This window comes from Seriola aureovittata, chromosome 12 (assembly GCF_021018895.1).
Source record: "Seriola aureovittata isolate HTS-2021-v1 ecotype China chromosome 12, ASM2101889v1, whole genome shotgun sequence".
NCBI classification, from domain to species: Eukaryota; Metazoa; Chordata; class Actinopteri; order Carangiformes; family Carangidae; genus Seriola; species Seriola aureovittata.
Genome location: NC_079375.1, coordinates 1,799,049 through 1,811,356, shown reverse-complemented (window position 1 = coordinate 1,811,356; position 12,308 = coordinate 1,799,049).

Here is a 12,308-nt window from a genome sequence, read left to right as displayed (position 1 = left end):
TGAAGATACAGCTGTGCACATACATGTATCCTAGCTATGAGTCTTATCCTACTTATGATCATGTTGTATGATGTTTTGAACATAACTAGCCTTGTCATTCATATCCCTGTATATCTGAGCAAAAGCACCACAGGGTCATAAAACAGGCAGCAGCCTCAGTTTTCGTCGATGTGTAAGATCTGGAAATCAAGTAAGTGCTAGCATGTACTAGATATCAATTGTTCTGTTTTTTAAAAAAAAAAAAATTTTATGCCTCTATTGGATAGCACAGTAGAGAGAGACAGGAAATGGGGAGGCAGAGAGAGGGGGAATGACATGCAGAAAAGGGCCGTCTGATGCGGGATTCGAGCCGGGGCCGACTGCAGCGAGGACTGTAGCCTCTACACATGGGGCGCCTGCTCAACCCACTGCACCACTCGACGCCCTGCAATTGTTCTGTTGTATAGCTCCATATAGTCTAAATTTAGATGTCCATGTGTTTGATTATAAAGCAGGTCTAGGTTCTATATTAATACTGTGAAAGTATCAAAGCCTCAGTCCTGTGACAAATGTTGGTAGGACCCAGTTGCAGCACCACACACACCACAGGTACAATTGGTAATGACCTTTAATTAAGAACCAGCAGAGAAAACACACACAGGTGGGTATTGGGGATAGAGGAAGGGGTCTGGGGCTGGAGAGCCGGGGGTCCGGTGAGTGGAGCGAGGTGACTGAGCTCACACACACAGGGGAAAGTTTGTGGGCCCGAAGGATGGGGCTGGTGGTGCCGGGCGTTAGGGAGCAGGCTGGAGACGTCGTTGATGGAGCAGGAGGATCAGCACCAGGTGAGCAGTCAGCGGGTCAGACGAACCAGGAAGGAGCAGGTAGGCAGGTAATCAAAGCCAGACGAAGGATCGGGAAACCAGCAGGGAAGCATTTATGTTGCGACATTGGAGCTGGAGAACGCCAAACAGCCACAGGGAGCCACAGAAGGCTGAGGCGTTTCAGGGGGAGAGACGAGGCAGGATGGTCAGGGACAAGCAGAGTCGATAACGGGAAGTCAGTCCGGAGATGAACGCTGGAAAGTCTTGCATAATACTAGAACAATCTGGCAAAGAGCAAGTGAACCGGGGATGCATATATACTGGCCTGATTGGAGATAGAGTGCAGCAGGTGAGGACAGTGAGGCTGATTAGGAGATGTGGTAGAGTGGAGAGTGAGACAGAGACATAGCAGGCTGTGACAATTCCTGAATGTGTGAATTTCTATGTGGACTTGAGTGTTTACCTGACACCTGCTATATTATTGGATCACTCAGAAAATAGTCAGCCAGGGGCGTCGTGTAGCGTAGTGGTTTAAGCAGGCGCCCCATGTGTAGAGGCTACAGTCCTCGCTGCAGTTGGCCCCGGTTCGAATCCCGCATCGGATGGCCTTTCGCTGCATGTCATTCCCCCTCCCTGTTTCCTGTCACTCTCCACTATACTGTCTATTAAAGGCATAAAAAGCCCCCAAAAAAACATCACTTAGAAAATAGTCAGCCAAATAGAAGAGCGGCTCAGAGTGTCTTCTCTTCTGATTGGCTCACCCACTCTCTGGTCCTCCATTCTTTCCACTGCAGCTGTCTGTCATACGCAGACTACCAGCGTCACTGCAGCATTAAAAATCATATTTTAAAAGGTTTTAAAGTCCTCCAGCGGCTGTTAAATTTACCTTGCTCTACCTGAAAAGCCATTTGTCTCTTTTTGTTGTTTTTTTTTTTCACTGCTCATTATTTGGATGTGAGTTCTGCAAGTCAAACTAGAGTCTGACTTAATTAATCAGTTCTATCAATCAGTCAGTCTAATATCAATCTATCGTTGCTTTTCCATATAATGGTGAGCTGTGCACTCTGACTGGTCTGTCTCAACACACTGAACAATCCACTGAAGTGTGATGTGAGACTTCAGAGGCTGAACCTAAACAGTCAAACTCACTGTTCACCAATATGCAGATGACACACTGATATCACCACCATCCACTGATGTCTGCAGAGAGCACTTAACTGTCCTGCTGAAACAAAATGGACATGTTGCATCTATTCCAAAACCACAATCTTGTCAAAGTCAATTAATCATTGATCATTTAATATGTGCTACACCAAGACACCTGATTATTCTCTGCAAATTGACTAAAGATACCACACACTCCCCTCCACCAGCCACAAAGAAACAAATGTGGTAAATTCTGGGCAATGTTGATTACTTCAGATATTGAATCTGACTTCTAATGGATTTGTGAACTACGCCCACAGTACACTTGATTAGACTGTAAACTGCAGAGGTGACAGCTGTGTCACCCTCTTCTATCTGCTCCAGCTCTGGGGATACCAGACTAAAGGCTGATAGTGTCAGTACATGGAGGTCATAAACAACCTGTACCCTCCTGCTCTCCCTCACGGATTACAGTGAATTAGTCAGTGCTCTTATTAATGCTAGATGGGCTTAATTTCCTCCTTCTCCTGTGGCTATTCAAGCAACAAAAGATATGGCACCGGATCTCTTCACTCCATGATGTCAGTCCAATGCTGATAAAAAAAAAAAAAAAAAATTGAATAGCCTCCTGGTGGTTGTCTGCCTCCTCCACTCAGATGAGTTTCAGGTTACATCCCTGTTTATCCAGAGTCAGAGAAAATACGAACCATCTGTGTGAAATTTTGTCATAATTACTGTGAAGTCTTGAGTAATGGCTAAAAAGACTTGTGAGGTCATACTGACCTTGACCTTTGACCACTAAAATCTAATCAGTTTGTCCCTGAGTCCCAGTGAATGTTTGTGCCAAATTTGAAAACATTTCTTCAAGGCATTACGGAGATATTGCATCCTTTAGCGTGAACACCACAATTTAGAATTTACTCTCGTTGAAATGGGGCACCAGTCATCTGGGAGGACAACAATGAATTACTTCATTGACAAATTTATCAATCTCATATGAGAAGCCATGACTTCTCGATTCAGTGGATCTCTACGTCAAAAGAACACAACAGGACAACAACTGGGTGTAAATTAAGTGAATGAAGTTTATTAACTAAACTTCTACCTACAGAGTAAATGCAAGGTGTAATAATCATAAAGATGAAAATAATAATGAAATGAGCAGTGTGATGAGTTGGCAATGGTGGGAGAGAATATGTTATGGCTATACACTATGGCTATACATTTAATGATGCTATGTCTACGAATGAGATTTGATGATTAAATATTGCTATATTTCGACATCAACCCAGTCATGAGCAGAGTGTTAAGACCGGCCTACTGTAAGAGTTGCGCTTTAGCTGGAGACCCTTGTCTGGAACCCAGGTGGCTGTGGTTGCCGTGGTAACCCTGGAGACGCGGGATCTAGGTGGATTCTCCTGGAGGCCGTGTCCCGTTATCACGATGACGGATTCTGCCGGTGTCTCAGCGGTTCAGCTCTGGTGGAGTTTGCCAGGAGACTTTCTGTCTCCTCTTGATCTCTGGTCGGCTTCTCTGCAGGGACAGATGTGTTATCTGTCGGCGTCTCTTGCGGATTGCAAAATAAACACTAATGCACTTCACTTTGGCTAGATAACTTTAGAGGAGACTGGCGTTCACCAGATGACTCTAAACTGTCAAAAATCTTCAAAAAGGAAAATGTGATAGTAATCAGAAGTTACAAAATTATTCTGAGGCACTTCTGTTGTTTTAATTCAGTTGGTTTTGACTTGTCTTATAAAAATAGGATTGTGCTCAACAAAGAAAAAGTTAATTGGAGCACGTGGCACAGAAAGGACAAAGGAGTGGACAAAGTGCAAAATGGCTAAGAGCCAATCACTAACAGCTATGGCTAAAAACTAGCAGCTGAAAGCAATGTGTAAAATCTTATTCCCTGGGGGCTGGCGCACATTTCAGGGGCATCACCCATCTTCTCCTTTGTTTCAACTTAGAGAAGAGAGTAATCTTTTTTTAAATAATTCAAATTTTTTAACTTTTGAATGATTTAATTCTCCAGTTTTCCTATGAGATTTGCACATCCGTCTTCCACCATGAACATAAAACATTAAACGAAACGACATCTAAACCTAACGGCACTAATAATACAAGTGTTAATTTCATGTTACATCCTTTAAAACTTGGAATTAATCATAATACAAGTGGTTAACTGATCAAACAACATAATAAACATTCCCTAAAGCTAATAGTCTATAAATGTGGATTACACAGCAGTTCTTTGACTGTAATAGCATTGTGGCTGTCATGTAGTGTGTGTTATCTTGTGTAAAGGATGTTGACATGGTCACATGACAGATATTGTCTTGGAATCTATATTTTGTATTTCAGGCCTTCAAGAGGATAGACTGGGAATTGACTTATTTCATAGAAACGTCACGTTTTACACAACAGTTCGATATTTAATTATATATTCTTCCTCAGATCTGTGTCTGTGAAGCGAGTTCTGCTGGTCACTACCCAGGACTGGAATGTGGGTTGTAGGTTATGACTCTTAACTAGAGAGGGACAGAGGAAGGGAGGTTGGTCTGTGTGTGTGTGTGTGTGTGTGTGTGTGTGTTCATGCATGGCACAGAGAGGTCAGGATTCATACCTTAGTGATAATCAGTCCTTTTGGTCTTACTTTTTCTATATAAGAAACAATCAAATATCAAAAGACAGAGTCTTATTGTTACAAACCGGAGATGTTGCCTATGCTCTTCAGTTTGCCTGGTGTCCATTTGTTGATCCTCTGGAGCTGACCCTTCGGCTCTGACTGTTGCCGGTGTGGAGGAATAAAAAGACAGAGTAATCTGGTTAAATGGACAGTACATATATGTGCATGTTACCAGTGGATCAACACATGAGAGAAAAGCTGGGATGACTCACATAATTAACGTGATTTACCCCAAGCATCACTGCTGCAACACAGGCAAAAGGTGACACGGCTGCAAAATTTGGTTGGAAAACAAAAAGCAATGCAGGACCATTTGGCTGCACTAAAACGCCTGTTTAAATATACAAACCGGCTCTGTTCATTTTAAACTGCCAGAGTAAAGGCTGAATGTTTTCAAAGTGTGCAGAATCTCTCACTGCAAGGACTAATGATTCAATTTTCTTTGTCTGTGAAGTGAATCGGACCTTTCCAGGTGATTGGAATCACTCCAGGAGCAGTCACAAAAGGAAGCTACTTTTTTGTAGCCCGTCGTAGAAAGGTAGCAGGTCAGGGTACAGAGCAGCGGCGTGCCGTCAGGACAACCAAGGCAAGCAAACATCACTTAGAACAATACTGAAGTCGAAGTGATATCGCTCCTTACATCTGATCTCAGAACAGTGTTCTGTCCCATAAAAGATCTAATGCCTGTTTGCATCCATCATGTAATTTACTGAACCTTTGTGGTGGCAGCAGGTTATTGTCCCTGAAGCTAGCTTGACTAACAGCTGTTGTATGTATAGTTTTGTAAAGTGCTCTACATTCACCCATTCACACATACATTCATACAGCGCTTTTTCCTACACATATGGCATTTTTCCATGACACACACACATTCACACGCCGATGATACATCAGGGGCAATTTGCCCGAGGACACTTCAACACACGGACTGGAGGAGCTGGGAATCGAAACACCAACCTTCGGATTAGTGGACAACCTGCTCTACCTCCTGAAGCACAGCCAAAGTATCTGTCTTTAACTCAGCTTACACATGTCACAACGGTCCCCAGGCCTTAGTGTTTTATGTCTGTCTTGTCATTTCCTGTTTTATTTTGGTAGTTTCCCTCTTGTGTCTTTACTTCCTCCTGGGTGATTACCTGCTTTTTCCCTGATGTGTGTCACCTGTGTCTTGTTATCCCCACAGTATTTATGCCCGGTTTGTCCCTTTTCACTTTGCCAGTTTGTTTTCTTCCACAGTGAGTGACTTACCAGCGTTATCCTGATTGCCACCTTGAGAGAAACCTTTTTTTGTGACCCGTTTCCTGAGACCTTCCTGTTCCCTGTCGGTACCTTTGCCTTGTCCTGCCTGCCTGTGTTTTGAACCTGCAGAGACCACGTCTCTGCTTTTTCCCACTGGATCCATCGCCTGTCTCCATTGGGCTTGCCAGTCTGTTTCTGGAACGCTGTTGTTGGTTTTTTTATTGAGTTGTACAATAAATTGCCTGATTGTCAACTGCCTCTCGGATCGTGCTTTTGGGTTCTACCTTGTGTCCCGAGCCTGACAACACACATGCGCAACTAAACTTGCGCATTAGAAAATGACTTCCGCAGTCTTTCCCTCCTAAGTGCTAAGAGGCAGCAGTAGCAGGTAAACTACAATCACCTCCTGGTGGTTGTCTGCCTCCTCCACTCAGACTAATTTCAGGTTACATCTCTGTTTATCCAGAGTCAGAGAAAATATGAACCATCTGAGTGAAATTTTGTTATAATTAAAAAGTGTTTTATGTGGTCACTGTGACTTTGACCTTTGCCCACCAAAATCTAATCAGTTTGTTCTTGAGTCCAAGTGAACGTTTGTACCAAAGTTGAAGGAGTTCCATTGAAGCTGCTGCTCTGACTGTTGCCGGCACGGAGGAATAGCAAGCAAATTACACTGATTTATCATCTCTGTGTGAGTTCTGCAGTAAGTAGAGATCTTGTGTGTGTCCACTGTGTTTTTACTTCCTGTCTTTGTCTTGTGTTTCCCTCCTTGTTGATTGTCTGCCCCATCTTAATGTGTTTCACCTGTGTTCAGTCACCCTTGCCTCCCTGGTGTGTATTTAGTCTCTGTGCTCCCACTTGTCTTTGTCGGTCCGTCTGTTGTCATACTGTCTCCTACTGTTCTCCCAAATCATGTTTCTGTTACTGATATTACATTGAAAGAGTTGTTATTGGACGAATGAAACATGTAGTCAGTGAACACTTTGCAGGTACATTCACTATCAGCTTTCTGTGACTTGGCAGATTTTTTTCATTATCATCTTTTACTTATTTTCTCAAGAAGTATTTGCTGTTGCAAATTATTAGTACATAATTTCTAAGAGACATGTTGTTCCTGGTTGTTGTAGTGTGGGTGCGCTGGCCTGATTACATCAGTTTTCGTTATTAATCTCACTAAAAGTTTGAACTGTGGATAATCTAATTTGTTCCACTCCTTTGTATTTATATGCTTCATGGTTAACACAGATAATACCTGACAAAACTCAATTAACTTGTTTCTGTGTGAGCCTTGTTTCACCAATTTGCTGAAGTAAATCAAACCATTAAGATTAAATAAATTAATAAAAAGTGAAACATTTGAGTTTTGCAGCTCCAGGTCATTATAGGTCAGGGATTCTCAACAGAATGATTCAGACTTGTGGTCAAGTTTATTTTTAATATGAACTCTTATGAATCACTGCAGATGGATAAGTATGCTCATCATAATCATAGTGGCAATAACATCACCACATATGATCTTAAGACGGGTAATTAGGTTTCCAGTGGTGACCACTAAACAAATGGTAATGATGCAGGGCGTGGACAGTTCTGCAGCTGCATGGGAGATAATTAATGAGGATTAAGATGTTACAGGCTCTGAATCATCTGTCCTGGATGAGGTTATTAGACTGAAATGATTCTACTAATTCATTTTCTTCTCATTTGCTACAATGTTGTGACTTGACTAGCTTTATTTCTTTTAGACAAAATGAGTTTATGAACAATCTATTTCCTTATGTGATCATCATAATGTTTGGAATCATACTGAAACATTTGATTGATTGATTTGATTTGATTTATAATGTGATTTAGTTTGAGCCCATTTGGAATTCTCCCTCTCTCTGCCTTCTGAGGTTTTTTCCTCATTTCTAGTCAGTATTGAAGAGTGTGCTCCTGCGACCTATGACCTTTGTCGGTCGCACTTTATGTTACGGTACACTAATAAGACGTAACAAGCCATAATTTGTTTCAAACTAAATAATAATCAGATGTAACAAGCTGTACTTTGTATAAAATAACACAAAACTATAAATAATGTTCTTTATTAGACTGTAAACAAACATAGTTATACCCTTTTAAAAGGCTACACCTAAATTATGCTGTAATTTAAAACCACGTATAATTACATATTAAATCCAAAATAAACAATACTTAGACACTATTATGACAAATTATATTGTAATTAGAAACCAAATAGGAGCCATAGTCTAATGAAAAATAAAATACATAGTCATATCAGATCCAAAATATGCTCCAGTTAGACACTATTCTACAAATGATTCTGTAATGCTTCACATTGAATACATCATGGACCTATGATAGCTTCATTAGACAGCTGTAATTAGAGGAATGTAATGCTATATTATGTTAGGCTTATATTATTTGGCCTTTATGGTTTCACTTTCTTACCAATCATGTGTTGCTCATTAGAAGAAAACTGTCACGACCAGGCAAGGACTCAGGACACAGATGCAGGGTTCAATTGACCGTTTTTATTGTCTCTTCAGAGCGCCTCCAAGTGGAGAAATAAATAGGCTGTAAACCTAGCCCTCACTATACATGAGGCGATGAAAAATATCCAAATAATAATCACTCCACTAAAGGAGGAAAACACAATGGGCTATTAAACGTTATCTGTAAATAAAAAAACTGGAGGCTCTAGTCTATAAAAGGTAAGTAAACAAAAGATGACTCCACACGGAGGAAACAAAAGGCTATGAAATCCTTAACTATGAAAATAAACTTACAACTCAAAACTCTCACTTGGAGGAAGAAGAACACAAAACTTTCAGGAACGCTGTGACGAAACACACTGGCACAAGACAAAGGGAGACACAGACTCATTAAACACTGGGTCAAGGGGAACAGGTGAAAACACTCAGAGGGCAATCAGACCGAGACACATGAGGAAGGGCAAGTGACCACATTGTATCTTTATTTCACACTGTTACACACTAATTAGATTTCCTTAGAGGATAATTAGCAGCACATTACAACCTAACTGCACTGTAAACTGATCCATTATCCATTATTTATAGTGTTGTCTAATTTGATACAAAGTTCGACTTGTGTCTTCTAAGTGTACCGTAAAATAAGGTGCGCCCCCTCTGCCTGTATTATCTTGTATTCTTCACATACAATATGCAGCTGTTCATTGATCATATTGATGAAGTTATTTGCTTGTTTGTTGTTGAGTCAAAGACTATGAAGGACAGTTTAATGCCTTTTATGTCTTTACACAGAAGCAACTGTATAACCTTTACCCAACTCTGTTATCTTCATAATATAATGAATTCATCATCCGTTCATTCAGTTGAGGAAGTCATCTGAAGTCACAAGTCATAATCATGCTCCACCTCCAAACTTATCCTAAATAAACATTGTACTTTGATGAATCAACATTGCTGATCTGTTTTCTGTATTGAGCATGTTAACAAGGTTAAACACTTGAGTTTCATCAGAAAAAAATAAACTGGAATGTAGGCTACTATCATGCAACTCACTACTGAAATTATATGACGTTTGAATGAACCATCAAGGATGGCGTTTTTTCTAGGGAGGAGTCTCCGCAAACTGTCACTGATAAATCAGTCACAAAAAATGATTGACAGCATCAGCCATTAACCATGATTATCATTTGGTGATGATATGAAGTATATTGGTCATGTAACACTTTTCCTCTCTGTCTCTGTGCTGCTGTCATCCTTGAATGTGAAGCTGCCAGTGAGACGCTCGCCCACTGTGTTATGTCCCAAATTCAGTTTTCAAGCACAAAGTAAAGAAAGAAGCCTGCAGTGTGTGAAGGCCTTTGTGAGTGTGGAGAAAAGTTTTCACTGATCACGTTTGATTGACGGGCCGCGGCTGTGGGAAGTTGTGGTGCTGCAGAAACACCCACCCTTAACAGCAACATGTACAGTATATTTGTATTGTTTTTTCCTTCTGTTACAGTAAGCCCCTCCTCTCCTTGTCATTTGCAACACTTTGTTTTAATTATCGTGAACAGCACAAACTGGTTTTCCATAATATTTTGTACAGTGTGCTGTTGTGGCACAAGGTTTGGACTACATTTGGACGGTCTCTCCAGTTTTAACCAAAGAAAGTTTTTAACAGGGGCACAACAGAGTGATGACTCTGAAGAAGTGCAATTACATTCTTTAACCATGTCAAGCTTTGACCACAGACTGTAAATAAAGATAAACATGGCTCTGTGATGTCAGGCCTTGAAGCTCAGAGTGAGCTGCTCTACCGTCGCCATCTTGGCAGTGCCTGAGTCCATCCCTCAGTCCCAGCTAATCCACATATGGGCGAAGCGGCGTGGCATGTGTGGAGCCCAGACTTCGGTGCATGCTGGTTTAATAACTGTGGCAAGCGCACGCTCCAGTTAGCATCGTTAGCATAGCTGGGTGTTTGCGCGTCTTGCTCAAAGGTTATTGTTCATGACTCAATTAGCTGAAGTGATAATGAGCAGACAGCTAGCTAACTGTTAGGGAACCCCCTGTCAAAGAGGCCACGCTGTCAGTTATGCATAACTTTAAGCCTTAATAAAATGTAAACAGGTGAGTTGTCAGGAAGCAGGAAATTAGCTCTAGGGACCAAAACTGTTTTTGTACCAGGCTGTACACATTTATTTCTGCTGTAAAGTTGGACATTTTAACATGGGAGTCTATGGGGATTGACTCACTATTGGAGCCAGACTCTAGTGGCCATTAGAGGAACTGCAGGTTTTTAGCATTTCAGTGTTGGCTTAATTTCTCTTGAGGCTGATACCTGACTGTGATCTACTGCCATGCATAAAGATTATGAAAGTCTTTTTTTTTTTTAACTCAGTGTGACTGTAATGCTTTAATAAAAAACATCAAAACATATGCTTTGCATACCTGTTTCAGTTTAGCAAGAAAGTCACTTTTGACTCTTGATGCAGATGATGCAAAAACAATTGCTGCAGCCTGTCACAAAATTAATTGATCAACAATGTCGCTAATAAAAAAACAAAACCCTCTGTGTAGGGTTTCTGTTCTATATTATTGATGCTCATCCAGTGAAGTCTCCTCTGGCTACAAGATTGGCAGATAACCAGTGCTGTCTGATACAAATACACACCATTATGCAGCAATCAAGCATGCGTTGATCATCAGAATATATTTATGACGCATTTACTTTTTTTATTCTCACCATCCTGCTCTCAGTTTGTTCATCCTCGCTGCAGCAGCTCTGCTGGAATAACAGGTATGTAATTACCCTCCCATGTAGTCTCTGCTGGTGTCACTGGCATTACTCCAGCTGACTGTGGCAGAGTGACCGCGGTCCTTTTCAGCAGCAGGCTGAGACGCACTCAGAGGACAGCCAGTTACTGAAGGCATCATCAAAACTTACAATAGACTGAGAGCTCATGCTGCAGCTCCGCTTCTCCCCAACATGCTTTGATATTTAACGCTGGCTTCTTTGGAAACAGCTGTCTGGAGGAAACGTCTCCAACACTCATCCAACCGAGCATCGTTCGTTTGATCACGACTGACTGTCAGATATCTGATATTATTTGTATCAGGCTGCAACATCTTATCATTTTAATTTCTCTTTTAGAGTATTATTAGGAAGCACAGTGTGAAAATATTAGTGTTAAATCCCACCAGCAGTGCCTGCGTTGTACTTTGGTAGCACAATTACAATAATTGCTTATTTAAGAGATCTTCTCTATTGTTCATCTTCATCACCAGAGGATGATGTGAATATAGAATGAGCTTCAGAGCTTCAGAGCTTCAGAAAGTATTCAGACCCCTTCACTCTTTACCCACTTCATGGTCTTTTAGATTTAATTTTAAATGGCAGTTTTTGCCTAATAGTCTGCACTCAATAATCCATTATGGCAAACTGTAAACATATTTTTAGAAAGTTTTACAAATGTATTAAAAATCAAAAACGCTACTGATTGATTGAGAGCTGCTAAGCTGGAGCTCTGTTAGAGTGACTGTTGAATTCTTTGTCAACTTCCTGACCAAAACCCTTCTTGTTGCTGAGTTTGGTTCGAGGGAGGGCGTTTCCCAGTTATGGTTCCCGCTGTTCTCCGGGGAACATTCAGAGTTTTAGAATTGGTTTTAGACCCATGTCAATATCAGAGGTCTTGGACTTCATGGTTCGGTCTTTGTCCTGACCTGCAGTGTGAACTGTGGGAACTTTACATAGACAGGTGTGTGCCTTTCTAAACTTTGTCCAATCAGTTCAGTTCACCACCGGTTGAGTCCAGTGAAGTTGTAGACTCATCTTAAGGACAATAAAAGTAAACAGGAAGCAGCTGACCACAGTTTGGAGCCACAGTTAAGAGTCTGAATACTTTTGTAAATGACAGATTTCAGTTTTTGGTTATAAATACATTTTTACAAACATGTTTTCACTTA